General features: G+C 45.9%; 1 protein-coding gene across 7 annotated transcripts in view; it reads left to right on the top strand.

The window, feature by feature from the left end:
* The first annotated feature begins 5,533 nt into the window (after window positions 1-5,533).
* The window catches only part of LOC135318488 (transport and Golgi organization protein 1 homolog), a 68,193-nt gene continuing 47,088 nt past the window's right edge, over window positions 5,534-26,638 (top strand). For 2 of the 7 annotated variants that reach the window (XM_064480490.1, XM_064480489.1), the window contains exons 1-2: window positions 5,539-5,740; window positions 26,021-26,150. The gene's annotated coding sequence lies outside the window, so the exon portion shown is untranslated. Of the gene's footprint in view, window positions 5,741-23,228; window positions 23,373-24,001; window positions 24,025-26,020; window positions 26,151-26,638 lie in introns of those variants that run through there. The other 5 variants (XM_064480486.1, XM_064480485.1, XM_064480488.1 and 2 more) reach the window with 5 other exon arrangements.

The following is a 26,638-nucleotide window of genomic DNA, read 5'->3' as shown; positions in this document are numbered from 1 at the left end:
TGTTACTGAATTAAGTCGTATGGACCGCCCCCCCCCCCCCCAGCAAATTTTAGCAAGCCACCAGGAGGGTGGCCTTGGGTCTTCCATTCCATCTGCTGACTCAGCCAGGCTTTGCTCGCTGCCCTAGGGTCGACAAAAGCCAGCTGAATAACTAAGCAGTTTTCCCCAGTCCTTAGCCTATGGGCCAGCAAGGGTCACTGAACTCAGTCTGAGGTGAAAAAGCAGCCAAGGGTGAGGTGGCAGGCTCCCCAGATAAAGACCCCTCCCCGGCATTTCTATGGCAAGGACTGTAGGTTGGGGTGGTGTCCGGGGGTCTGTGACTCAGGGGGCACAGATCCCACTTCACCCAGTAAAGCCGAGGTTGCTTGTAGGGGTTGGCTGGTTAAGGGACAGGATCTTGTACGTCTGGTTGGAGCCAGACCTCTGTGTAGAGGACTGGACAGGGTGACTAGCTGTCTAAATTGAACCAGTCCCCTAGTGGTGGGTGAGACTGGACAGTTGACCATCTGGTTGGATCAGTTCCCTGCAAAGGGGACTGGACTGGACAGGAAGCCCTCCAGAGGCCATCACACAATAGGGGCATCTCTTTGTTCCCTGTGTGTGTCAAGAGTACTAGTCAGTTCTTGATATAAGTGAAGCTTCCATCTCTGTCCTGTGTAGGCTTGTTTGTCCCGCTGCCCTTGGAAAGCCTTGCCCTAACACTTAAAGGCAATGGGGTGCTCACCACTTGAAGACTCCTGTGATAGGAAAAGTCGGTCATGGACTAGGGCAGATGAGCACTGGGCCCCCTGCCAACTGGAAACACATGTCTGTGTGAGGCACACTGTAAAGTGCTCACAGCCCCAACCCCTGCAGCATCCCCATCTGTAGGGTGCAGTCAGAGATCCAAGGGCACATCTCTTGTGTTGGTCTGCCTTACCCAAACTTGCCTTCCCAGGCCAGGGCAGGTCTGTCAGATAGGTCTCCCTGACTACCCTCCACCACAGGTCCCTAGGGATCCCTCCTCTGAGACATGAACCCCTTAAAAATCTTGTTTTTGCCAGATTTCAGGAAGGTCTCTTTGCCTGGCCAGGGCCCTTATGTCATCCAAAGTCCTTGGGCCCTTGTAGCTGAGAATATGGAGAACTGGGCGCATGCCAAGCAGGCCGTCGGCCTCCCTGCCCAGTTACCTGTAATGGAGCAGGGACAAGCCCTTTGACTGCCAGAGAGGTTCTCTGGGCAATTTATCTGACTAGAGGATCCTTATTCCCTATGCCCCCCTCACCCTACCTGCAGGGACTGCTCTCGGAAAGCACCCACCTACGTCGAGTACCTCCTGCAGCCCCAGAGCAGGTCTGGGGATGTCTAGTCACTGACTTAAGAGGGGGTCTTATGACTAAGCCCCTCTTAGACAGCATTGCTCCTCCAAGCCTCCGTGAAGATCGGTTCACGTTTCAGTTGGAGCGCCCAGACAACGTGGCGTGGGCCAGGTCTCGTGGGGTCTGCATCTCCACCAACACTAGGACGAGGTCATTGAGGAGTTGGAAACAGACTAGAAATAAGAGCTCCTAGGTAGGGGTAACAGCAGGCAATCTGTCCTGCTGAAATCCCCACTAAGATGCATTCTCCATAACTGGAGATTCCTAAAGCACCACCCGACAACAAAGAGAGCTTATTTGCTTCTACAACACTGCATGGCCCCAATAGAAACTGGTGAATGGAGACAGCTGGCCAGCTAACAGCTCTCTAAGTTATAATGCCATTTTCAATTGGACCTCTACTGCCAGCATTTGAAAAAAAAAAAATGGGAGGAGACTCCTTCTATCCAGTTTTTCATGCTGCTTTCCCAAAACAAGAGCTTCTATAAGAAATGCAAGATTAGTTGAAATCTTGCCCTCCTGGTATTGGAATCTAAGCCTGAGGATCTTCATGGCTTCCTCCCTCCACCAAGGGTAGCTGCTCCCCCGTCTGACAGCCCACCTAAGACTCCTGAGTCATCTTCATCTACCCAGACCTCTCCTGAGGCCCCAGCACCCTCTTCTCCCTCGGATTCACCATCTCCCTACCTGGTGTCCCCTCCTCCTCCCAAAGGGTGGGCCCCCTCCCCAACTCTCCCACCTCCATCCCTTGGTATGCCTCCCATGGGGACTAGTCCAATGCACACTCATAGCAGCATTCAGCACCAGACCTCTGGAATCAATGAACTATTTTCCTTTCTGGAGGTCCCCAATGGAGAGGGAGACTGACCCCCATGAATGCACCCTTCTCATCCTCAGAGCCATACAACTGGAAGGATCCATCCACAGGTTTGAGGGAAGACCCCAAGGGAGTCCTTAATTCAGTCTGGGGAATATTCTACACTCACTTCCCCACTTGGCAGATGTCCAAACACTCCTGTACACCTTATCCTCCAGAGAATAAAGGGCATTGATTAGAACTAATGCAAGGAAGGAAGCTGATAAGACCAACCAGAACAACCTGGGGCATGCTGTACACCAGCCAGGGTCCAGATCGCTCCCCAGACAGACCCTGGGTGGAACCCTCGAGTAGAAGACAGTTGGCAGGACCTCATACATTTCAGGGACTTAATTCTTAAGGGCATTCAGTCAGCTGGGAAGTAACCCATAAACTGGAGTAGGATTCAGAGACCAAATGAAAATCCCTCAGCCTTCCTTGAGAGCCCCAGGGGGTGCCTCCAAGTGTACAGATGTGAACCCAGACTCAGTAGAAGGGCAGGCCATTCTTAAGTCCCATTTCATTTCCCAGAGTTCCTCAGACATCCGGGGGAAATTACAGAAGTGGGAGCTAAGGCCCCCCCATGCCCACATCCTGGCTGGTGGAGTCAGCATTTTGGGTGTTTGACCACCAGGATCTGGAGGTGGATACAAAGAAAGAGATGGGCAGGACAAACTGCCAGTGTTCTGTCTTTAGCTATTCAGGGTCACCGACTCCCAGGGATGATGGTGGCCCCCTCTCCCCCTGAAGGGGCCCTGCAACATTAATGAATCACCCTGGTTTTCAGAGACCACATCCACCAGGAAGAGAATGACTTAAAGCCTACCAGTGTGTACACTGCATGCAGCAGGACCGCTGGAAGTGAGGGTGCCTCAATGTCTGGGAGGAAGCGAAGTGGACAGCTGTGTCCCAGCCCATCCTCACTGGTCACACACATGAAGAAGGAAGAGGACTGGACTGGCCCAAGGGCTCCACACAGTGCCCTGGAAATCACCCCTGGGGAGCCATGGCTGACCCTGACCGCAGGGGTAAGAAGGCTGACTTTATAGTTGACATGGGGGCCACCTACTCGCCCTTGAACACCTGACAACACAGAATGCCCAAAGGTAAGTGTAAGATGATGGGTGTGGAAGGGAAGCCACAGGAGCACAGTTTTTAGGGCCCCTTGAGTGCAACTTGGAAGGGACAATGTTATCTCACTCTTTCTTATATGTCCTGAATGCCCAGGTCCCCTAACAGGAAGAGATTTATTATGCAAATTGGGAGCTACAGCTTGTCTCAGAGACACAAACCTTATTATCAAAATCCAAGACTCCCTTCCATCCTGTAGCCCTAGTGCTCCCACCCTCTGTTCCCAAGAATGATGGTGTGATTATCCTTGAGGGGGCAGATCCCTCAGTGTGGCCCTGTGACCCCACTGTGGGCAGAGCCAGGAGGGCACCACCAGTCATAGCCAAGCTGTGACCCGACCACAACCACCCAAGTAACAAACAGAACCCCTTAAGAGGGCTCATTAGACCCTCCCAGTCGCCTCCAGCACCCCTATTCTCCTGGAAAGGAGCCAAGTGGGAAATAGCAGCCAGTTCAGGACCTCCAGGCCATAAATGAAGCTCCTGAGGGGGTTCACCCCATGGTGCTCAACACTTACCCCTTGCTTTCCACCCGAATTTCTGAGAGGATCTGATACTCAGGGTCAGATTTAAAACACACCTTCATCTGTGGACCCTCAGCCCCAGAATCTCAGTACATTCTTGACTTTGAATGGCAGCATCAGACAGCATGAAAACAGCTGTGCCGCTGGTCCAGCTTAAATGTCCATCAACAGATCATTGGATAAAGAAGTTGTGGTATATTTATACAATGGAATATTATTCAGCCATAAAAATAACAACATAATGCCATTTGCAGCAACATGGATGTCCCTGGAGAATGTCATTCTAAATGCAGTAAGCCAGAAAGAGGAAGAAAAATACCATGTAAGATTGCTCATATGTGGAATCTAAAAAAAAAAAAAAAAGACATCAAATGAACATAAATATAAAACAGAAACAGACTCACAGACATAGAATACAAACTTGTGGTTTCCAGGGGGCAGGGGGCCTGGGAAGGGACAGACTGGGAGTTCAAAATTTGTAGGTACTGACAGGTGCATGCAGAATGGATAAACAAGATTATACTTTATAGCACAGGGAAGTATATACAAGATCTTGTGGTAGCTCACGGTGAAAAAGAATGTGACAATGAATATATATATATGTTCATGTATGACTGAGAAATTGTGCTCTACACTGGAAATTGACACAACATTGTAAACTGACTATAAATCATAAAATAAAATTAAAAAAAACATTTTTGGTTAGGGTGACTTTGGAGAATAAAACAGTCTTCGAGAGATTAAAACTGAGACCAACTCAGTGAAAATAGCTTATCACCTGTTGATCCCCATGGGGGTGTCCGGTTCCTATGTGTATTCATTGAGTGTGTCCAGAGGGCACTAATGAGTGAGATTTCCATAGGAGTCAATCCTGGGGACCCTTAAACTGTGGGGTAAGGAAAGAAGCATTGATCAGAGTCCGGAGCAGCCCCAGGGTGTTATTCCAGGTTCCTACCTTTGGTAGGGGTGTTTGGTAGGGGCTGTGGCAGCAAGATGGATCAGATCAATGGCACTTGGGAGTGAGAGCTTTGCATTCATTAGAGAGGTTAACGTGGGGGTGAAGGCCAAGCAGGGAAGCTGAATTACGAATGGGATGTGGACTTCGAGAGGCATAGGCTCAGCAGACCCATTAGCCAAGGTGAGAGTGAAGTTGTTATTCTCAGGGTAGAATGTGATACCTTTAAACTACAGGCATCACTTTGAGGGCGGGGGTGACTGACCCATCACTGGGAGAGATGTTGTCCACAGGCTGAGGGGTAGGGGGTGATTCCAAGGTGAAGGGTGAGGGGACTACCTCTGGATGGTGGGGGGGGGGGGACCCGGGGTGAGGCAGGAGGGGTCAGCTTGATTTGCAGAGGCTGTATCTTAGGACCAAGTGGGGCACAGACTGGAGGTGGGGACATGAGTGTGAGGAGAAGGAGCCTTGTCTTGGGGGGTCCAATGTGGCAGGAGGTGGGGAGGCAGTGACTGGGTGGGGGGTCGGAGAGCAGGGGGAGTGGGGCTGGGGGCTGTGGCCTGGCTCTTGGCCCGTGGTGGTTCTGGTTGGGTGCCAGGACCTGACGATGGCAGGATGGGGACCTTAAGGATGATGGAAACCCCGCGGGGCGGGTAGGGGGTGGGGCGGTGCCATCCCACCGCCAGGCCCCGCCCCCCCCCAAGCCCGGCCCCAGTCGCCACGTCCGTCCGCGCTGGGGGCGGGAGGACGAGGGGCGTGCACGCGCGCGTCAACGGACAGACTCGGGGACGCGGACCCGCCCAGAGCGTGTGGAAGCCGGGCGGGAGCCGGGCGTTCCTGGACCAGCTCCCGGAGGATGAACGCGGCCTGGGGTCTGGGCCGCCGCTTGCTGTGCCTCCGCTGCCGTCGCCGAGCAGGTAAGGGGGCGCTGGTGGGGGCGCGCAGGTCGGGGAGCCGGCGGGTGCGGCCTGGGCTGCGCAGTGGGAGAGGCTCGCGGGTAGCGGTGCGTGGGTGAGGCCCGGGCTGCGCGACCCATTAGGATCCTGAAGTAGGTCGGCGCCACCGCGCGGTTCGTGGTGCCCATCCCTCCCCCCCATTACTAGTCCGTGAGCGCCGCCTCTTCGCTGCAGCTTATACCCGGGTTTGGGGAACCGGGTGCCGCCCCGGGAGCTAGGAGGGAGCCGTTCCGCCAGGGAGCACCTCCTACTGGCCTTCAGGCCATGGCCTGCTCCGGGAGGCGGGTGCGGTGCTTGTCAGGGTGCGGGGGAGCGTGGGGGGGGGCGCGGTGGCATCGGCGGCGGCGGCGGCGGCACCCCCGCGTCCGGGAGAGGGGTCTGCTTTTGGGAGCGGGGTGTGCCCTTGGGAGCCTGTGAAATTGCTCCTGTCTCCCCCGCGTCCTGTTCTGGGGGCCGGCTCTGCTTCCCCATGTTGGCGGGGTGCACGTCTGGCCGTCAGCCTGCTCCTGGGAGGCGGGCGCAGTGCGGAGAGTGTGCGGGGTGGGGGCGGGGGGTGCGGCGGCAGCGACAGGGAAATGAAAGCAAATGCCCGCGCCGGCACAGGGCAGCCCCAATCCCGCCATCGCCGCCGCCTCCCCCTGACAGCACAGCTCCTGCCTTCCAGGAGCAGGCTGACTTGTACCCTGGGCCCCGCGAACCTGGGGCGGCGGAGGCGGAGGCGGAGGCGGAGGCGGAGGCCAGGACAGGCCGCGGGGTCATTTGAAACAATCCACAGACTCGCAGAGGCGAACCCCTAAACCCGCCGCTGCCGGCACTGCCTCCGACCATGCCGCGCCCGCATCTTGGGAGCAGGCTGACCTGGGGACGCGCCTGGGGCAGCAGAGGCTGCCCCCAGGCCGTGCCGCCGCGGGTGTGGGGGCAAATCGGCCAGTTCGCCAGGGGCAGCGCCCCTTTTCCGCCGCTGCCCCAAGTTCGCGGGTCACTTGTTCCCAGGTCATTGGGCCCCCGGAGGCAGGCGTGGTGCGGTTTGGGGGCGGCGGCAGGGAGGGGTGCTGATCCCCCCCCCCCGGGGGGGAGGAGAGATGGACTTGCTCCCATCTCCCCGTGGGCCTGTCTTGGCTGCGGCTTCTGCTGCCCCAAGTTCATAGGAAGCATGTCTTCCTGTCAGCCTGCTCCTGGGAGGAGGGCGCATTGCGGTCAGGGGTCAGCTTCACCGGCGGGCAAGGACTTTACCAGGACTGGGCTGTACTCAGGATAACTCACTCTCCTTTCCTCTCTTGCTTCCTCAGTTGGTGGCTATAGCGGCTTTTCTGTTTTAGGTTATCACCGGGTATTGAACATAGGTTTCTGTGCTTTACAGAAAAAATTTTCTAAAAAATCTGTTTTGTATGTCGTGGCTTAAGATTTGTAAATCTCAAATTCCCAAATTAATCCCTTCCCACCCCCTTTACCTGGTAACCATAAGATTGTGTACCAAGTCTGCGAATCTGTTTCTCTTTTGTAGGTGAGTTCGTAGTGTTGTGTTTTTCAGTTTGCACGTATCAGGGGTATCATATGGCATTTTTCTCTTTCTGGCTCATTTCACTTAGAAAGATGGTCTCTAGGTTCATCCATGTTGCTGCAAATGACATTATTTTATCTTTCTTTGAAGGCAGAGTAGTAGTCCATTGTATACATTGGACTTCTTTATCCAGTCACCTGTTGCTTCATTTAGGTTGCTTCCATGTCTTGGCTGTTGTGTATAGTGATGCTATGAATACTGGGGTGCGGGTTTCTTTTGCATTGCAGTTCCCTCTCAATATATACCCAGAAGAGGGATTGCTGGATCATAGGGTAAGTTAATTTTTACAGTTTTTTGAGGCATTTGCATACTGTTTTCCGGAATGGGTACACCAAACTACGTTCCCACCAGCAGTGTAAGAGGGTCCCGTTTTCTCGACACCCTCTCCAGCGTTTATCATTCATGAGCATTTGCGTGACGGCCATTCTGACTGGTGCGAGCTGATACCTCACTGTAGTTTTGATTTGCATTTCTCTGAGAATCAGTGATTTTGAGCATTGTTTTGTGTGCCTGTTGGCCATTTGTAGTCTTCATTGGAGAAATGCCCGTTTAGGTCTTCTGCCCATTTGTGGGTTGGGTTGTTTGTTTTTTGTTACTAAGTTCTGTGAGCTGTTAATATATTCTGGAAATTAAGCCTTTGTCGGTCGAATCATTTACAGATATTTTCTCCCATTCTGTAGGGTGTTGTTTTGTTTTGCTTATGGTTTCCTTTGCTGTGCAAAAGCTTGTAAGTTCAGTTAGGTCCTGTTTGTTTCTTTGTTTGTGCTGTTATTTCTGTTGCTTGGGTGGGCTGCCCTAGGAGATCATGGCTGAGAGGTTACGTCAGTAATGTTTTGCCTGTTTGTTTTCTTCTAAGATATAGTGTCTCGTGTGCGTGTTTAAGTCTTTAAGCCACTTTGAATTTCTTTCTGTGTAGGGTGTGAGGGAGTATTGTAAATAACTTCATTGATTTGCATGCAGCTGTCCAGTTTTCCCTACATCTTTTGCTGAAGAGACTGTGTGTACTCACTGTGTGTTCTTGCCTCCTTTGTCAAAGATTAATGGACCAAAGGTTTGTGGGTTTATTTCTGGGGTCTCTTTTGTGTTCCAGTGATCCGTATGTGTGTTTTTGTAACAATACCATGCTGTTTTGATTGTAGGTCTGTAATACTGTCTGAAGTCTAAGAGGGTTATTCCTCCAGCTTTGTTCTTTTTCTTGAAGAATGCTTCAGTAATTGTGGGTTTTCTCTGATTCCATATAAATTTTAAGATGATTTTTTTCTAGTTCTGTGAAAAATGTCCTTGGTGATTTGGTAGGGATCTGCATTCAGTCTGTTGATGCCTCAGGGCAGGTATGGCCATTTTAACAATATTCTTCCAATACAAGGACATGGGCTATCTTTTGTTTTCTCTAAGTCCTCTTTAATTCCCTTAAGTGTTTTATGGGTCTCTGCATGTAAGTGTTTCATGTCCTTGGTTAGATTTAATTGTAAGTATTTTATTTTTTGGATGCAGTTTTAAAAGGGAGTATTACATTCATGTGAAGAAATGCCACTGATTTCTGTAGGTCGATGTTGTATTCTGCTACCTTGCCAAACACTTTAGTTAGCTTTAGTCATTTTTGTGTGGAGCCTTAAGGATTTTCTATAGATAGTATCATGTCATCTGCATATAATGACAGTTTTACCTCTTATTTTTTAATTTGGACCCCTTTTATTTCTTTTTGTTGTCTAGTTGCTATGGCTAGGACTTCCAATACTATATTGAATAAAAGGGGTGAGAGTGGGCATCTTTGTCTTGTTCCAGATTTTAGTGGCATATTTTTCAGTTTTTCACCGTTAGTACTGTGTTAGCTGTAGGTTTTTCATACATAGCTTTTATTATGTTCAGATATGTTCCCTCTATGCCCACTTTATTATAAGCTTTTATCATAAATGGCTGAATTTTGTTTTGCTTTTTCATCGTCCATTGAGATGAGCACGTGGTTTTTGTCCTTTATTTTGTGAAGTGGTATATCACATTGTCATTTGTATTTTGAACCATCCTTTTGTCCCTGGGATGAATCCAGCTTATGTTGTATGATGTTTTTTATGTGTTGTTGGATTCTGTTTGCTGATATTTTGTGGATGATCTTTAGATGTATGTTCATCAGTGATATTGACTTGTAATTTTCGTTTTTGGTAGTGTCTTTGTTTTGTTTTGGTTTATGGGTGATGGTTCATAGAATGAGTTTAGGAGTATTCTTTCCTTTTCAATGTTTTTAGAATTTGAAAAGGATCAGTATGAGTTCTTTGTATGTTTTGTAAAATTCCTGAGTGAAACCATCTGGTCTGGAGTTTTGTTTGCAGGGGGGTTTTGCTAATTTCTAGTTATTGCTAATTGTTTCATTTCTAGTGATCAGTCTATTCTAGTGGTCTGTTTCTTCTTCTGTCATGGTGGACTGTATATTTTCAGAAACTTGTCCATTTCTTCTAGGTTGTCCAACTTGTTTCCATATAGTTTTAGTATTCTGTTATGATATTTTGTTTTTGTGTGATACTGGTTTTAGGAGCTTAGTTTTTAAATGTTTTTAAGATGGGCCTAGCAAAATTCACATTCAGTAAAGCAATGGTTTATCTCTAGTAAACTGACTAACTTGATTATTTTTACTATCTTGAGCCTTTGCCCAAAAATCTAGTGTGATCCTCACATCCCTTCTGAAAGGTTTTGTTTCAGAGAGGGCTTAGAAGCAAGACAGGAGCTGTGGTTGTTCCTAGGAAAAGACAGTGGGTGCGAATGGACATGCTCATTGAGGGGGTTGTACACAATTCATTCACCTAGTAATTGTGATATGTTAATTTATTCATTGATCTATCTTGATATCATAGCATATCTCTGGACATTTTTTCCTGTTATATTGATGTACATGTCTTTTTTTTTTTTTTTTACCAGTACCATACTGTCTTTATTACTTTACTTTTATAGTAAGTCTTGAAATCAAACAGTGTAAGTCTTCCAACTTAGTTTTTTTCCAAAATTGTTTCAACTATTCTAGGTCTAGTCTTCTTTAATTTCTTCCAGCAATATTTTATATGTTTCAGAGTAGAGATCTCTCGCATATTCTGTAGAATTTATTCCTAAGTAGTTAATATTTTCATGCAGTATAGTTGATTTTTATACACTGACCTTCTGTCTTGCAGCTTTGCTAAACTCACATAGTAGTTCTAATACCATTTTTTTGTCGATTTCGTAGAATTTTCTATTTGGGACATATCTGTGAATGAAAGTTTTACATATTCCTTTTATTCATATATATGATTGTGTTGTGTGTGTGTGTATTTTTTAAATTTATTTTTTTGCTTTATTTCACTGGCCACAATCTCTAGTGTATTTTGAATAGAAGTAGTGAGAGGTCCTTGCTGTGTTCTCAGTCTTAAGGGCAAACATTCAGTCTTTCACTGTTAAGTATGATGTTAGGTGTAAGTTTTTCACGTGTGCCCTTTTTTATGTTGAGGAAATTCCTCTTAATCCTAGTTTGTTAAAAATTTTTTTTCTTTTCTAAAGTCATGATTATATATTGAATTTTATCTCATGCTTTTCCCACATTTATTGATAGGATCCTGTGGTTTTTCTTTTAATATGAAATGCATTGATTGATTTTCAATGTTAAACTTACAACCTTGCATTCTTAAAGTAAAATCTTTGTCTGATTTTGGTATTAGAGTAGTCGTAGTCTCATAAAGTGAGTTCGAATTTGTTCCCTTTTCTGCTTTCTGCTGGTTCTGCTTTTCTGGTAGGATTTGTATTACTTCTTTCTCAAAATTTGGTGAAATTCAGTGAATTCAGAGCCTGGAGTTTGTGAAGTTTTTAACTACTAATTTAATTCATTTGATAGACAAAGTGCTGTTACTGGCTTTTTTATTTTTTCTTGAGTGAGTCTTGATATTTTGGGTCTTTCCAGAAACTTGTCCATTTCACCTAAGTGGTCAAGTTTATGAGCATAAAGGTGTTTTATTATTCTCTTTTGAATACATGTATGGTCTGTAGTGTTACTATTTTTATTCCTAATGTTGGGAATTTGTCATTTGTCTTTTTCTCTTTATTAGTCTGGCTAGAGCTATATGATACTACTGATTTCTCAAAAAATTAATGTTTGGGTATCACTGATTTTTCTCTATTGCTTTTATGGTTTTAGTTCCATAATTTCTACTCTTTATCATTTCTTTCTGATTTTGTGGGTTTAATTTGCTCCCCTTCTGATAACTTAAGATGGAAGCTTAGGTCATTTATTTGAGACTTTTTTCTTTCCTAATATAAAAATCAAAAAAATAAACTTCCTGCAGACAACTGTTTTAGGTACATATAACAGTGGTTTTTTTTTTTTTTAACATTCCATTGAAAATCCTTTTTATTTTGCCTTGTGATTTCTTCCTTGACCTTCATAGTTTATTTAGAAGTGAATTAATTTCCAAGTATTTGGAGTACTTTCCAGTTATTGTTTTAACTTAATCCTTTTGTGGTCAGAGAAATGACTTGGTGTGATTTCAGTTCTCTTTAAATTCATTGAGAGTTGTTGTACATCCTAGAATATGATCTGTCTTGGTGAATGTTTTAAGTGTATGTGAAAAGAATGTTTATATGCTGTTTGGGGTAGTGTATTCTGTAAATGTCCGTTAGATCAAGGTTGTCGGCTTCATTTTCTGACCTCTTGTTTTGTCAGTTATTGTGAAACAAATGTTGAACTGTCCAGCTGTAATTGTGGGTTTGTCTCTTCTGTTCTGCTTTTGCTTCCTGTATTTTGAAGTTCACTCCTGACAGACATTTAAGGTTGTTCTGTCCTCTTGGTCCATTGACTCCTTTGTTATTATGTAATGTCTCTCCATCCTCAGTATTTTTTGAGCTGATATTAGTGTAGTTGTCCCAGCTTTCTTTTGATTAGTGTTTTTGTGGGATGTCTTTTTTCTTTTCTTGTACTTTTAACCTGTCTCTGTCTCTCTGTTGAATCTGTGTGTGTGTAGACAGCATGGAGTTGGGTCTTGTTTTCGTTGTTGTTGCTGTTGTTTTGATCCAGTCTGCCCATCTCTGCCTTTTATTTGGAGTTTTTTTTTTTTTGAAAAAGACCATTTTATATAATGTAATTATGATTTGTTCGGGTTTCAAGCTACCCTTAGTGTGACTAGTTTTCTATTTGTCCTGTGTGTTCTTTATGTCCTTTTCCCACTTCCCTGCCCTGTTTTGAGTTAAGTTGTTGTTATTGTTGTTTAAATGAACCCCTTTTATCTCCAATCCTGGCTTATTAGCTCTGCTTCTGTTGTTTCACAATGGTTACTCTAGACTTTGCACATCTTTAACCGATGATAGCCAATCTTCAAATAATATACCAGTTACATAGAGTGTACGATCCTTGAAACAATAAACTTCCATTTCTCCCTTCCTATTTAGTCCTCCTTTACTTCTTCATGTTATGATGCCCCATAATACATTATTGTTAGTGTGCTTTAAATCATCTTTTAAATTTATTAAAAGTGAGGAAAAAATCTTTATATTTACTCAAGTATTGATACTTTCCAGCTCACCATTCCTTCAAATTCACATGTCCATCTAGATGGTGTCATTTTCTTTTTGCTGGATGAACTTTCTTTTAATGTGTCTCACAGTGCAGCCCTGCTGGCAGTGAATCCTCTAAGCTTGTGTTTGCTTGATATCATATCATCTTCATTTTTACTTGGTGTGGAGTTCTAGGATGATATCTTTCCCCTCCGTAGGTCCCCATCTGAAGGCTCTAGAGAATAAGCCATGGGCTGAACTGATAAACAAGCTGTGAGGAAAGTGACGCATCCAGGCTGGATAAGAAATGGGCTACTTAATGTGTCCAGTATGGACGGCTGGCTGGCCAGTGACGGGTGAGATCCTCAGAGGAGGACAACCTAAGACAGGCACGGCCGGCTGGATAAGAAATGGGCTACTTAATGTGTCCAGTATGGACGGCTGGCTGGCCAGTGACGGGTGAGATCCTCAGAGGAGGACAACCTAAGACAGGCACGGCCGGCTGGATAAGAAATGGCCTATTTGAAGTATCCAGTATGGACGGCTGGCTGGCCAGTGACGGGTAAGATCCTCAGAGGAGGACAACCTAAGACAGGCGCAGCCGGCTGGATAAGAAATGGCCTATTTGAAGTATCCAGTATGGACGGCTGGCTGGCCAGTGACGGGTAAGATCCTCAGAGGAGGACAACCTAAGACAGGCGCAGCCGGCTGGATAAGAAATGGGCTACTTAATGTGTCCAGTATGGACGGCTGGCTGGCCAGTGACGGGTGAGATCCTCAGAGGAGGACAACCTAAGACAGGCGCAGCTGGCTGGATAAGAGATGGCCTACTTAATGAAGTTTCGTGACGAACTTTAAAACAATTTGTCCTTGATCATGTAACATCCTGTGCTTACTGCAGGAGCTTGGGGACCTAAATAGTTTAAGATTATTAACATTGTTATAACTTAGAATGATATGTGAGGCAAGGTGCATGTCCTATATAAACCCTTTTCTAAGAATCAATAAACAGGGAACTGCTTTGCCTCTATCGGCATGGTGTTTGTGTGTACTTACCGTGCCCCCGACACCCTCCCTTGTTAAGGATGTCCCTCTGTTGTCTCCTACCGTACATAGTTTCTGAAAAGCAGTTTGCTCTCATTCTGTCTTTATTCATTTTAGTGTGTCCTTTTTTCTCTAATTTTTAAATTAATTTATTTATAGCTAAGTTTGATGTGATGTACCTTTGTGTGGTTTTCTTTATGTTTATTCTATTTAGGATCTGTCGTGTTTTCTTGGATCTGTGGGATTATGGTTTTTATCATTATTTAAAAAAATTTAGCCGTTACTTTAACATTATTTTTCCTATCCTCTCCCTCTCTCCTCTTTCTCACCCCAATGACGTGTGTTATACAACTGAATATTGTCCCACCAGTCGCTGATAATTTGTTAATTTGTGTTTCAGTCGTTCTTGGTCTCTCTGTGCTTCATATTGGATAGTTTTTATTGTTGTTTCTTAAAATTTCCTGATCTTCTACAATGTCTAATCTGCTGTTAATCCCAACCTTGTGTTTTCCTTTGTTGGAAGTGCCACTTGATTCATTTACTTTGTATCTACCATTTCTTTGCTTCCTTTTGCTCTACCATCTTACTACATGGAATATGTTTATAATAACCCTGTAATAGCTTTGTTGAGATCTAATCATATTGGTATATAATTTACCCACTTATACTGTATAAACCAATGTCTTTTAGCATATTAACAGAGTTGTGTAACCATATGCACAATCTAAATTTTAGATTATTTTTATCACCCCTCAGAGGAACTCTGTCCCTTTAGCAGTCTGTCCTTCTCTCCAGCCCAGGCAACCACTAATCTACTTTGTCTCCATAGATTTAATTACTCAGGACATCTCATATAAATGGAATCGTATGTGTTCTTTTGTGACTGCTTTTTTTTCCCACTTAGCGTAATGATTTAAAGGTTCATCCCCATTGTAGCATGCTCAGTACTTCATCCCTTTTTATTGCTGAATAATAGTCCACTGTATGGATATACTACATTTTACTCAATCATCAGTTGATGGACATTTGGATTGTTTCTCCTTTTTGGCTGTTAAGAATAATGCTGCTGTGAACACTTGTGTACAGGCTTTTTTGTGTTGACACAAATTTTCATTTCTCTTGGGTATGTACCTAGGAGTGGAGTTGCTGGGTCATATGATAACCATATGTTTAACCTTTTAAGGAATCGCCATTTCCCCAAGAAGCTATACCAGTATAATATTGTTTTAATGTTCTTGTCTGCTAATTGCATTCTCTCTTGTCATTTCTGAGCCTTTTTTTCTGTTGATTGTTTTTTCTGCTGGTTACGGGTCATAATTTCTTCTTCTTTTGCCTGCCTGATGATTTTTCCTTGGATACCAGACATACATTGTTGGGTGCCAGATTTTGTTGTAGTCCTTCAAACAGTGCTGGACTTTCTGGCATGCAGTTAAGTTACTGGGACTTAGTTGTATCATTTTGAAGCTAGTTTTTAGGCTTTGTTAGGGCAGGTCCAGGACAGCTGTTAGTTTAGAGATGATATAGCTCCATTCCTGAGGTGGTGTCTTCTGAGGATTTTGTCTGATGCCATGTGTATTAGGAATCATTTCCACTCTTGATGGTGGAGCCATGAACTAGTCCTGGCCCTGTGTGAGCTCTGGGCTTCTTAGACCAACTGCTCTCTGGTGCTGGTCTCCCCAGCTTTATTTTTTAAAATATATTTTTATTGAAGTAGAGTCAGTTTACAGTGTTGTGCCAATTTCTGGTGTACAGCACAACGCTTCAGTCATATAGGAACATACATGTATTTGTTTTCATATTCTTTTTCACCATAAGCTACCACAAGATACTGAATATAGTTCCCTGTGCTATATAGTATACTTCTTGCTTTCCCCAAATTTAGATAGTCTCCTCTTGCACAGATCAGAATTCAACCTGACTCTAGGGGAACTCTGTGCTGCCCCCTCCTTCCAGGGGTGCTGTCCTGCCAAATCTAGCCATCTTGGCCTCCCTGAATATTGATCTCTATTGCTCAACTCAGTGTGACTAGTGTCCTCTGAGTTTTCCCTTCTCTGTACTGTGACTTGGAAACTGCCTCCTGGCACTAAATTCAGACAGTCATAAGGCTTGCCTCCCTTTTTTCACTGTTCTCAGGAATTAAGTTCTATGCCCAGTGGTAGAGTGCTTGCTTATTAGCATGCATGCGGTCCTGGGTTCAATCCCTAGAACCTCTGTTAAAATAAACAAATAGATAAACCTAATTACCTCCCCCCCACAAAAAAAAAACCCACAACAAACCAAACAAAAAAGATCTTTTTTTTTTCAGTTTTATTAGGTAGAATTCTGACAATTTGACTGCACATATGTAATATATTGCATATAAATACATACATACAATATATTGTACATATTTTATGTTAGTTTATGTATATGCACTGATCATTGTTTCTAAGAACAGATTAGAGCTTTAACTTTTTAAACTTAAATAGTTATCAAAGGAATAAAGCCAACCACAAAATGAGAATCAACAGAATGCAGTAATCTGATCATAAAGGACAGTCAGATATGCTTACACATATTCAAGAAATCAGTCCTTAAAGTTATAAATAATAAGTTCATTTGTGTCTTTTTTTTCTTAAGATTTCACATATAAGTGATAAATAGCATTTTTCTCTCTCTGGCCCACTTCAGTTAGAATGACGATCTCCAGGTCCATCTATGTTGCTTCAAATGGCATTTTTTATGGCTGAGTAGTATTCCATTATGTGTGTAAGTATATGTATAAATGTGTGTGTATATATGTATGTATGTATGTGTGTATGTATGTATGTGTATATATATGTGTGTGTAGGTATATGTGTATATATCTCTCTCTCACAACTTCTTTATCCAGTCATCTATTGATGGACATTTGGACTATTTCCATGTCTTTGGCTATTGCTGCTGTGAACATTGGGGTGCGTGTGTGGTTTTGAATTTTATTTTTCTCTGGATATATGCCCCTGAGTGGGATTGCTGGATCACATGGTAGGTCTATTTTTAGTTTTTTAAGGAACCTCCACATTGTTCTCCATAGTGGCTGTACCAGTCTACACACCTACCAACAGTGTAAGGTTTTCCTTTTTTCTACACCCTCTCCAGCATCTATCATTTATGGACATAATGATGGCCATTCTGGCTGGTGTGAGGTGATACTGTAGTTTTGATCTGTATTTCTCTCAGAATGAGCGATGCTGAGCTAATTAATGTACCTGTTGGCCAGTTGTATGTCTTCATTGGAGAATTGCTTGTTTAGGTCTTGTGCCCATTTTTAGATTGGGTGGCTTTTTTTTTGATACTAAGATATATGAGCTGTTTTGTATATTTTCTGAATTAGTCCATTGTAGTTCATATCATTTGCAAATATTTTCTCCTATTCTGTAAGTTGTCTTTTAATTTGGTTGATGATATCCTTAAGTGTGCAAAAGCTTTTAAGTTTAATTAGATCCCATTTATTTTCACTTTTATTTGAGTTACTCCAGGAGGTGGATCAAAAATACACCGCTGGGATTTAGTCAGAGTACACTGCCTATGCGTGTGAGTGCACGTGCCAGGGTACCTGATCCTAAGCCTGGTGCTCCCACAAGCACTCCCCCCTCTTCCTGATGTCATCTCACGCTGGCCTCCCCCTCTGTGCGCCTTGTGCGGTGCCTCTGAGGGCGCCCAGGGCTCAGGCACCAGTCATCAAGTGCAGCGGTGCAAGGAGCTCCAGAGGGTCACAGCGGCAGCAGCGGGGAAGATCCCTGGGCTGGCTCACTGACGTGCGGTTGGGCCATGTCCCCGGGCACCTACTAAACTGGAGCGCCCGAGGATGTCTACAGTGAGGAAGGTGTGAGCTGCCGAGATAAAGCCGCGTGCGGACCCAGCGCTGGTCTTGGGAGCCGTTGAGGGTTGGGCACAAGAGGGCTGTGTGGCGGACTGACAGCTGGGGCGCTGCAAGGGGGTGTCTGGGTGGGGGGTGGTGCTCCCGGTGCAACCTTGCGCAGAGCTCTGGCATTGTAGCTTCCCAGGCGTGACATTCTCTGCTTAGACCCTCAAGCTGGTGGACCCTAGGAATCCAGGGAGGGAGCACAGGACACCTAGGGGCTGCTCTCCCCGCTTAGGCTAGGCACCGCGAGGGGATGGGAAGGGCAGCAAACTGCACACGCCCCCCCGCCCAGAGTGTACCGGTAGGCTGACCGCTTCTGGAAATGGCTGGCTGGCTCGCGGAGCCTGGGGTACGCGCAGTGGCGTGATGTGCTGCCGGGAGCCTGAAGGAGTCACTCAGGCCGGTCACGATGTTCGTGTGACCAGGAGGCTGACAGACTGCGCCAGGAGGGTGGCCACAGGCTCTCCCCGGGAACGGGAGGCCTTTTAGGATCGGTTACTGATTGAGGCTCAGGATTCTGTAAGGACCCTCCCCTGGCAGCAGCTGGTTGGCTAAGGGTAGCAGGAAGATGTAATTATTACAGTCTTCCCAGTGAGGGGTTGTGGCGGCAGGCATGGTGGCCCCTTGCTGGGCCAGGTGGATGCCCTGCTTCTGGCACCCCCCCATCACGCATGCTACCCAGAGAGACTTGGAGCGGAGTGCATGCCATCTGGTGGGTCCGGGGAAAGGTGGAGAGGTGTGGCAGGGCACAGAACCCTGGGGCCTGGTGTATTTTCAGGGGGACAGCGGCAAGAACCAGTCCCCGGGGGCCGGGGGGACCTGCTTCTGAAACTCAAGTGTGGCTCCCTTGGAGCTCACTCTCTGCCCCAAAGTGTTCTTCTGGCTGCCTGCCTGTCGCTTCCCCCATGAATGGAGACTTGGTAGATTTCTGGATTCAGGACTTTTCTGCGTGGCTGGCTCCTATGGAACAAAAATAAAGTGATCATCAGGGATTCCTTCTTGTGATCAATGCTACCAGCGCAAGCTGTGGGTGGTTTTGGAGCCAGAAATGTAAAGCGCACCTGTGTTTTCTGTCATCAGAGGAGGACTTCAGACAAGGGCTTTCCTGAGGGGCCTCAGCCCTGGGGGTCCTGGGGCTTTGCTCACAGTAGCCATGGGTCCTGGTGGACCGTGTGTCTGATTGGAACTCGCAGGCCTGGTAATCTGTGACTTCAGGAGGACTTACTTGCAGTTGTGAATTAACTGTATTATTAGAAAATCCCCAGGCATCTCAGCATGGCCTAAAGGAGTCCAAGAGCCTCATCCAAAAGGAGTCTTTCACCCCCTCAAAGCTAACACCACAGAACCCTTTCCCCTTTCCCACACCTTGGAAGGAACAGCATTTGGATTTGAGGTAATGTACATTAAAAACACCATTTTCATTCTAGTCCCTTTATATTTTCTGCAGAAGATTATAGGTAACCAAAGCAAAAAATGATGAAATCTTGAAAAAATGGTCATTTCTGTCAGGTCAAGTTGTTACTCTCTGGTGTTTAAAAAAAAATGTTATTAATCAGAATTTTCCAATAGACAAATTGTCTGGTGTAGGCAGCTGGGTGACTCACAGATGTGGCTCTGATAGTAATTTTGTAGACTGTGTGACTTTCTCATGGCTTGGAAGAGACCGACTTAAAATATTCTACACCCCACATCTGGCAACATGACCAGCAGGCTGTGGGGAGTACTCTGCCCAAGCACATCTGGGCTGGGAGGGCTGTGGGCCCACTGAACAGGAACAGCATGAAACACTCCAGTCCTGGAACACACTGCCCCTATCCCCCACCACCTTGAGTCCATCCATCTCAGCTCAGGAGTTCCACAAGTGGGGCCTTTATTCTCCCTGGTCACCTGTCAAGGGAGGCTGCTTTTTGTCTGTGAGCCCCTCCTGCCCCCTGTGGCCTCCCCTCACTAATTTCCTCTGTTCTTGATTAAGAAGTGTTGAATGACTTACCCCAGTGATCAGTGTTAGGTTCAAGAGCACAGTGAATTCTTTCTGCAGGCAAAAGCATTCTCTGTGGTTAGGAATCATTCTCAGGGGGTGGGAAGGGATAGACATATTTCAAAACGTAGAATAGATAAACAAGATTATACTGTACAGCACAGGGAAATGCATACAAGATCTTGTGGTAGCTCAGAGAAAAAAATGTAATAATGAATAATTATTTATATGTTCATGTGTAACTGAAAAATTGTGCTGTACACTGAAATTTGACACAACATTGCAAAATGATTATAAATCAATAAAAAAAGTTAAAAAAAAAAAAGGATCATTCTGATCAACCACAGGTTTACGTATAAGTTGTATTTATTCAATAACCGTCTTCCCAGCTGATAGTCAACTTTTCAAGTAGTAGGTGCTATTGTCTTTGGTCACAAAGCTTGATTTGGGTGATTTAAATGTTTATTCACGACAAATGCTCTGGTTCCTGGGAGCTAAGCTGTGAGGCCTCGGGGTTGGATAGTGGTGGTGCAGGGTGCAGACTCATCTGTAACTCCTGCACCTGCTGTTAGAAGGGCAGTTACGTTTACTGCACGAGCCCTTTCTAGGGCTCAACAGCAGCAATAAGCGACAGGTTTTGAATCGGTGTGGCTCTCCTGGAAAAGGCAGTGGGAGTCCACGTGCAGAGCCAGCTTTTTTTTCTGTGTGGTTTGTGCACTGGCCTCACCTGTGATAAGAGTCAGGCAGCCGCTTGAGGGGTCCCTCACTCTCAGACCCCTGTCCTGAGGGTGCCCATTTTTGGCTGTTCCTACACTTCCCATGAGGAGCTTCAGTTGGGTGACTCAGGGAACACGTCTCCAGATTCGGTGCCGACGGTTTTCCATGCTGGGGTGGACTGTGTTTGTTTTTGAAGGCTGTGTCTTCCTTGGAGGGTCTCCAAGGAGTTGAGCTCACCAGTCCAATTAGGACAGCTTCTGTGGCCTGTGCCGTCCGGCCTTCCAGGACAGCTGCACGGTGACGTCTCTGGAGGGACAGCCTGGCCCACTTTTCGGATCTGGCTGTGGAGGGCCCACTCTTGGCTTGGAGGTGGGCTGCTAGTGGCTCAGGAAGTCAGGACCCTACCCCTCTCCCAGGATTAAATTTCCCCTGAGGAACATGGCATTTCTTTGGAGCCAGGAATGGTACCTGCCTTTAAGGGAAGCTTACGAAGTAAATCTGAAGGATGTAGGGCCATCACTGCACAGCCTCTGAAGGTGGGGCAGGGTGGCCAGTCTGGAAAGGAAACCAGTACCCAGGGCAGCAGGGGTTCTGCAGCTCTTTAAAGCAACCAAACAGCACCTCTGAGTCTTCAGTTCATCCACTGGCTTGTTCCTCTAGTGATACTTTATTAAAAGAGTCACAACAGGCACTCAGTTTAAAAAAATGTATCTTCTTTTGCATTATAAGTAGTCCCAGCAATTCCACTTCTGGGAACGTATCCTAAGGAAATATGAATTTACAAGAAATTAGCTAAACGGGTGTTCTCTTCAGCTTTGTTTTAGAGTAAAATATTTGTTTTAGAGTAATATTAACTAGCAATAACTGGAGATTGGATAAATTCATTATGATACAGCATTTTGAAAAAAGATGAACTTCCATCTTTGTACTGGATGTGTAACTATTTAATGCTGTTGTGCTAAGTGGAGGAAGCATGTTGTAAAACAGGATGCACAGTGTGGTCCCCTTTCCCTGAAGCAGCTTAGCAGAGGGCTATCTAGGAGGACCCCCAGGGGCCAGGGAGAGAGGGGCTGTTCACCCTGTGGCATCTGCACCTTGCTGGAGTGAGGGGCCTCCTTTAGAGCAGGCTCCCCGGGGGCTCTCTCTGGGCCATTCCCTGAGCTGCCACCAGGGAGGCTCGGTGTCAGGGCCTTTGCAAGGGCCTTGCCAGCCCGTGTGTGCTCCCGGGACATAGAGGGTCATACCCCAAATGGCACTTCCTCAATGAGTGGACTCCATCAGTCCACCTCCCTATCTCCCAGTTGCCGGCTAGTGTAAACAGGGTTTACTCACTTACATATGGGTGTCTGGTCCCCACTTCTGCCAGTGTGCCTGGCATTGCCTGAGTTCTTACTCTGTGCCACGTACCCTTGCGGAACATGGTATGTGCACTTGCTTCTTTGCAGCACCACCCCCATGAGGCCAGCCCCTCGGAAGAGGGTCCAAACCAGGAGGAGGGTCAGTTCTGTGTAGGGTCTGGCTGAGCTGGATCTGTAGCCATTGTCCCCAGGGCCCCTGGCTGCAGTGTCGTGTGTCTGGGTCAGGGTGAGGTGCCGGCCCGGGGACCTGGGTGCAGTGTTTGCTGAGCGAGTGGACACTTCTTATCAAGGGATATGGAGCCTGGAGGTGGTTTTTGGCTTTTTTTTCCTTTTTTTCTATTCACATCAGAATGTGTTTGGCCTCAGGTCACAGAAAGTCCCAGACAAAGTGGTCTCAGCAGGACTGTTATCTCCTAGTGAGGCTGGGACAGAATGTGGGAGAACCCTGGTTCTTCTTCCATTCCTGCTCTGTGGCCCTTGCAGTGGTGGCTTGATCCCCCGCATTGCAGAGGGCCATCACCATTCAAGGTCATCACTCAGGTGTGACAGCTGGCGGAACAGGGGAGCTTGTCCCCCTCTGAGGTCCCCGAGCTGCCATATCAAAGATCCTCTGGAGCACGTATGCAGAAACAGAGCACAGGTTGTCCTCAGCTGAGGTCAAGTCAGGGGAGGTTTTCTTGGACCCCAGAGTGGTCATTCTGTAACCTGGCTCTTCCTGCCTTGTGGTTTTGCCCCTGTCACCCTCATCCAGCCCAGAGCAGGGTGAGCTGGGGGCCACGTGGGCTCTTCTGCTCCAGCTCCCTTGGCCTCTGTCCCGTGCGCACTGGCCTCAAGGCCTCAGGGGAGGTGGGAAAGAAGCAGACTGGGTTTGTATTGGGCTGTTTCTGTGAAGCCTTCCTGGTTTCATTTTTGGAGTGAAAACACCTCACCTGGTAGTCTTCAGAAGTGTTTCCCTCCTGTCCCTTCATGCCTGACCAGGTGTAGCAGGAAGGATGGGACTTAGATTAAATCTTAAGGCACCTTTGGGCTGAGCTGCGCCTGGTGCCTTGGCCCCTGGGGGCCAAGCCCACTCCCCTTAGAAGTCAGGATGGGGTGACTGGTTATTACCAACAGTGCCTTGTATGTGGCTGTTCTGGATTTGTAAATTGCCTAGGGCATGTAACACTTGTGTAATTTAACGTCTTAAAGGAAACTTTATGCATCATCCATCTAGTAAAGATTTCAAAAATACTGTAAAGTGAATAGGACAGAGAAGCACCTTCTGAGGACCCACTGAACCCTGTGTTGTGAGTCCCCCTTTGATCCATCAATCACAGGATCATCATCCTATGGATTCACATGTCTGTTCTGCTCATAACTCCCAGAATCTCTGGCTAATGCTAACACCATGGAATCCACAGAATCCACCAGAAGGACCTGGACCAACCTCCATCCTGAGGAAAAGTCAGAGCCCCATGGCAGGCTCTGTGGGAGCCTCTCCGCACTCCATCCCGGCCTTTCTCTGTGAGGTTGAACATCCACAGGCTGCTCTCTTCTACCCTGAGGTGTGCAGGGCACCTGGGTGGAGGTGGCGCTGGGCCAGGCAGACCTACCCAGTCTTCTTCTGTGGCCCCAGGGGATAACCCCGTACCTGGCCTTGCCCCAGGAGAAGACTGGAGTGCAGCCTGGGGGGAGGGTGAGAGTCACCACATCTCAGGTGTGTCTCATACTGTTAGGAGAGATGCCGCATAGGGAGGCGGGTGAGATCAGGGTCTGTGTTGCTGAAGTGCAGGGGTGTCCCCGGAGACCACTTGGATTGTGACTGGGCATGTGCATACCATTCTTGGTGCTGCCTCTGAGCCACTGTCCCTCTATTAGTTTTCCTCTGTTCTAGGTTTAGGGTGTACTTTGCAGAGTATTCAGTGTTTTCCCAGGAAGCCAGAATAGGCAGAACCTGGAGGTCAGTGTTTTATTGTCGGACTTGGTAATGCATTTTCCTTGACTCCCAGATCTTATCTTTGTCATGTTTGTCCCACTTTTGGAAGCTCATCTTCTTTTATCTTACCAGCCTTCCCTGTTTAACAGAGCCTTGTCCATTTTACCTTGCTTGCTTTAGTTGTCTGTCCTTGAACCTTCTCCAGCTTTGCCTTTAGGAAACATGTGACTAGAACCGCACCTGTTACCCTGGGGTCAGGAAACACCAGGATTTTTACACAGGTAGGGTGATGCTTTCTGATTTATTCCAAATACCTCTTTTGATGAGAGGGCTAGCATTTTGTTGATGTTTTGGAGGCTGTCATATTTCCTCAGTTAGCCTTAGAGAGAGAAGTGAGTTATTCACTTTTGATCATCTGACTTGCTGAGCTCCAGCAAATGCATCATACCTGTTACCATGTTGGAGATGTAGCAGAGGTTGATGCTGGCAGTGGTTACAGGTCTCTGTACTGCACAGTAAGTGGATTTAGCTGAATCAGAGACCTCCTGTCCCCAGTGTGACTTGTGAGTTGCCCTGTTGTGGTTTCCATAGAACTAGACTTAGGTAGTATGATATACTTGGATTGAGAATCTGCCTTATAGGTTATCAGTAATAAACTAATGACCAACAGTGATCAGCTGGCTTTTATATAAAAGAAGACACATTTGATGGATTGATGTTTTAATGGCAGAAACACAACTTTGCCTCTTGTCAGGCCAGATTTAGGCAAAGCTTAGCATTTCTGTTACTGGTGATACTGACCCTCCAACTGCTGCCTTGAGTCTCTCTTACTGTCTTTCAGCTGTTTGTCATAATTAGAAGGCATTTCATAAACTTATCCCGTGTAGCATGTTAGCTGATACTCCCTTAAGATTTGTTATTCTTTGGCATATTTGCATTTTAATGCTACTCCAAGAAATAAAGTGACAACTCCCTGGTGCTGGGATGATTTTGGAGAGTTGGATGGGAGAAGTAGGTACACAGCCTTCTGCTTCCTCATGAGGCTAGTTCTACTAAGTGGACACTCAGATTTGTTAAGTAACAGATATGTCGAAGCTTTGCTCTCATAACTTCACACACTAATTTTTTTCGAGTTACTTTTTTTTTTAATTGAAGTATAGTCAGTTACAGTGTGTAAGTGTCTGGTGTACAGCATGTCCCAGCGCATATATATACATACATTGATTTTCATATTCTTTTCCATTAAAGGTTACTACAAGGTATTGAATATAGTCCCCTGTGCTCTACAGAAAAAATTCGTTTTTTAATCTATTTTTAACATTTGCAAATCTCAAACTCCCAAATTTATTAAATTTGTCCAAATTAGCCACTGTAGCTCAACTCGCTTGTTGTGAGGATGAGTCCAGTGATCCACTGAGGTATCTCTGAAACTCAGCCTGTTCGAGTGGATGGTGGTCAGTGGAAACATCTGGACTGTGCTAGTGCATCCAGCCCTCCGCATGTGTACCCACTGTGGGCATTCTGCCTTTTTATGTGATTTTAATTAGTATGGCATAAACAACTGAATTCAGTAGACTGTTAATAAAGCATCCAGATTTTTTTTCAACAGGATAGCTAGATCGCTTTTAAGCAGTGAATTAAAGTAAAACAAAAACAAAAACCTTCAAACTCCGTAATCGGACAATATTGAAAATGCTTCATTCCAGCAGGCTGGAGTCAGGGAGAGGACTGGGAATCCCTGCCTGAGTGTGGCCTGGCAGGGCTCCTGTCATATAGTCTACACAGCTAATGCTGGTCAGGGAGCAGTTATGGAGGCAGGCGGGAAACCAAAAAGCTTTAGGTCTTTTGCTGAATTATTTTAATGTGTTTCTAAAGGAAGTAAAAACCATCTGTAAAAAGGTGAGAATAATACTGAATGGCCTCTACTATTATGCAGATCTTTGCTGTCTTTTCAAGGTCCTTTGCAGCTCACTTAGGACTAATGCCTTTTTGGAGAAGAGAACTGTGAAACATGTTTTGGATGAAATTTTGCAGTGCTGGTCGCTTGCCAGTTTAAATATCTATCTAAGATCATCAGTTTAAGGCTTAAAATCCTTTTTATGATTTAAGGGGCATAGTTTACATTTAAAATGATACCCTAAGATATATTTTAAACTTTCATGGTGGGGTGTGTTTCCAGATGTTGACAAAGGTCTCAAACATAGAAGGAGCTTTTTCTAACAGATGAGTGAGTTGGAGAGGGCAAAGCTAACACTTATTATCCCTGTTTTACTCCAGACCAGGATAGGCTTACGACAGAACATTGTGGTCTTGCAGAAGCTGAAGCCCAGTGCCCCTCACACCATCACCCTGTCCTCCCTGTATCCTGATGGGGAAGGAGGTCAGATGACAGGAAGAGGCAACACCGGTAAGTGAACCTGGACTCCTGTGGCTTTTTTAGTAACCATCATGGGGATGGAATCACATATTCTGCTGGAAACACTGGAGTGACAGAGTTTTACTAAACTTTTAGAATGCTTGTTAATAATGCTCTTCATTGTTTTTTTGATTTTTTTGTCTCTTTTGGAGGTGGGGGGCAATTAGGTTTTATTTATTTATTTTTCAATGGAGGTATTGGGGATTGAACCCAGGACCTCGTGCACACTAAGCATAGACTCTAACCCTGAGCTATAAACTCCCCCCAAAGATCTTAATTGTTTTTAATATCCTTACTGGAGTTACCTGTCTCTGGTCTTGGAGTAGGGTGTTTATTACCTTCTAGGATAACACAGACAGACAAACTATGCTCTGAGGCCACAATACCTTCCTTGTGGAGGGATGAGACATGTACCCGATGATCACAGACATTTTTTCCTTTATTCACTACTTCAGTGGGTATTTGTGGGGTGCCTGCTA

Source organism: Camelus dromedarius, chromosome 29 (assembly GCF_036321535.1).
Source record: "Camelus dromedarius isolate mCamDro1 chromosome 29, mCamDro1.pat, whole genome shotgun sequence".
NCBI lineage: Eukaryota > Metazoa > Chordata > Mammalia > Artiodactyla > Camelidae > Camelus > Camelus dromedarius.
The sequence above is the reverse complement of the archived record's forward strand: the minus strand, read 5'-3'. Positions and strand labels throughout refer to the sequence as shown.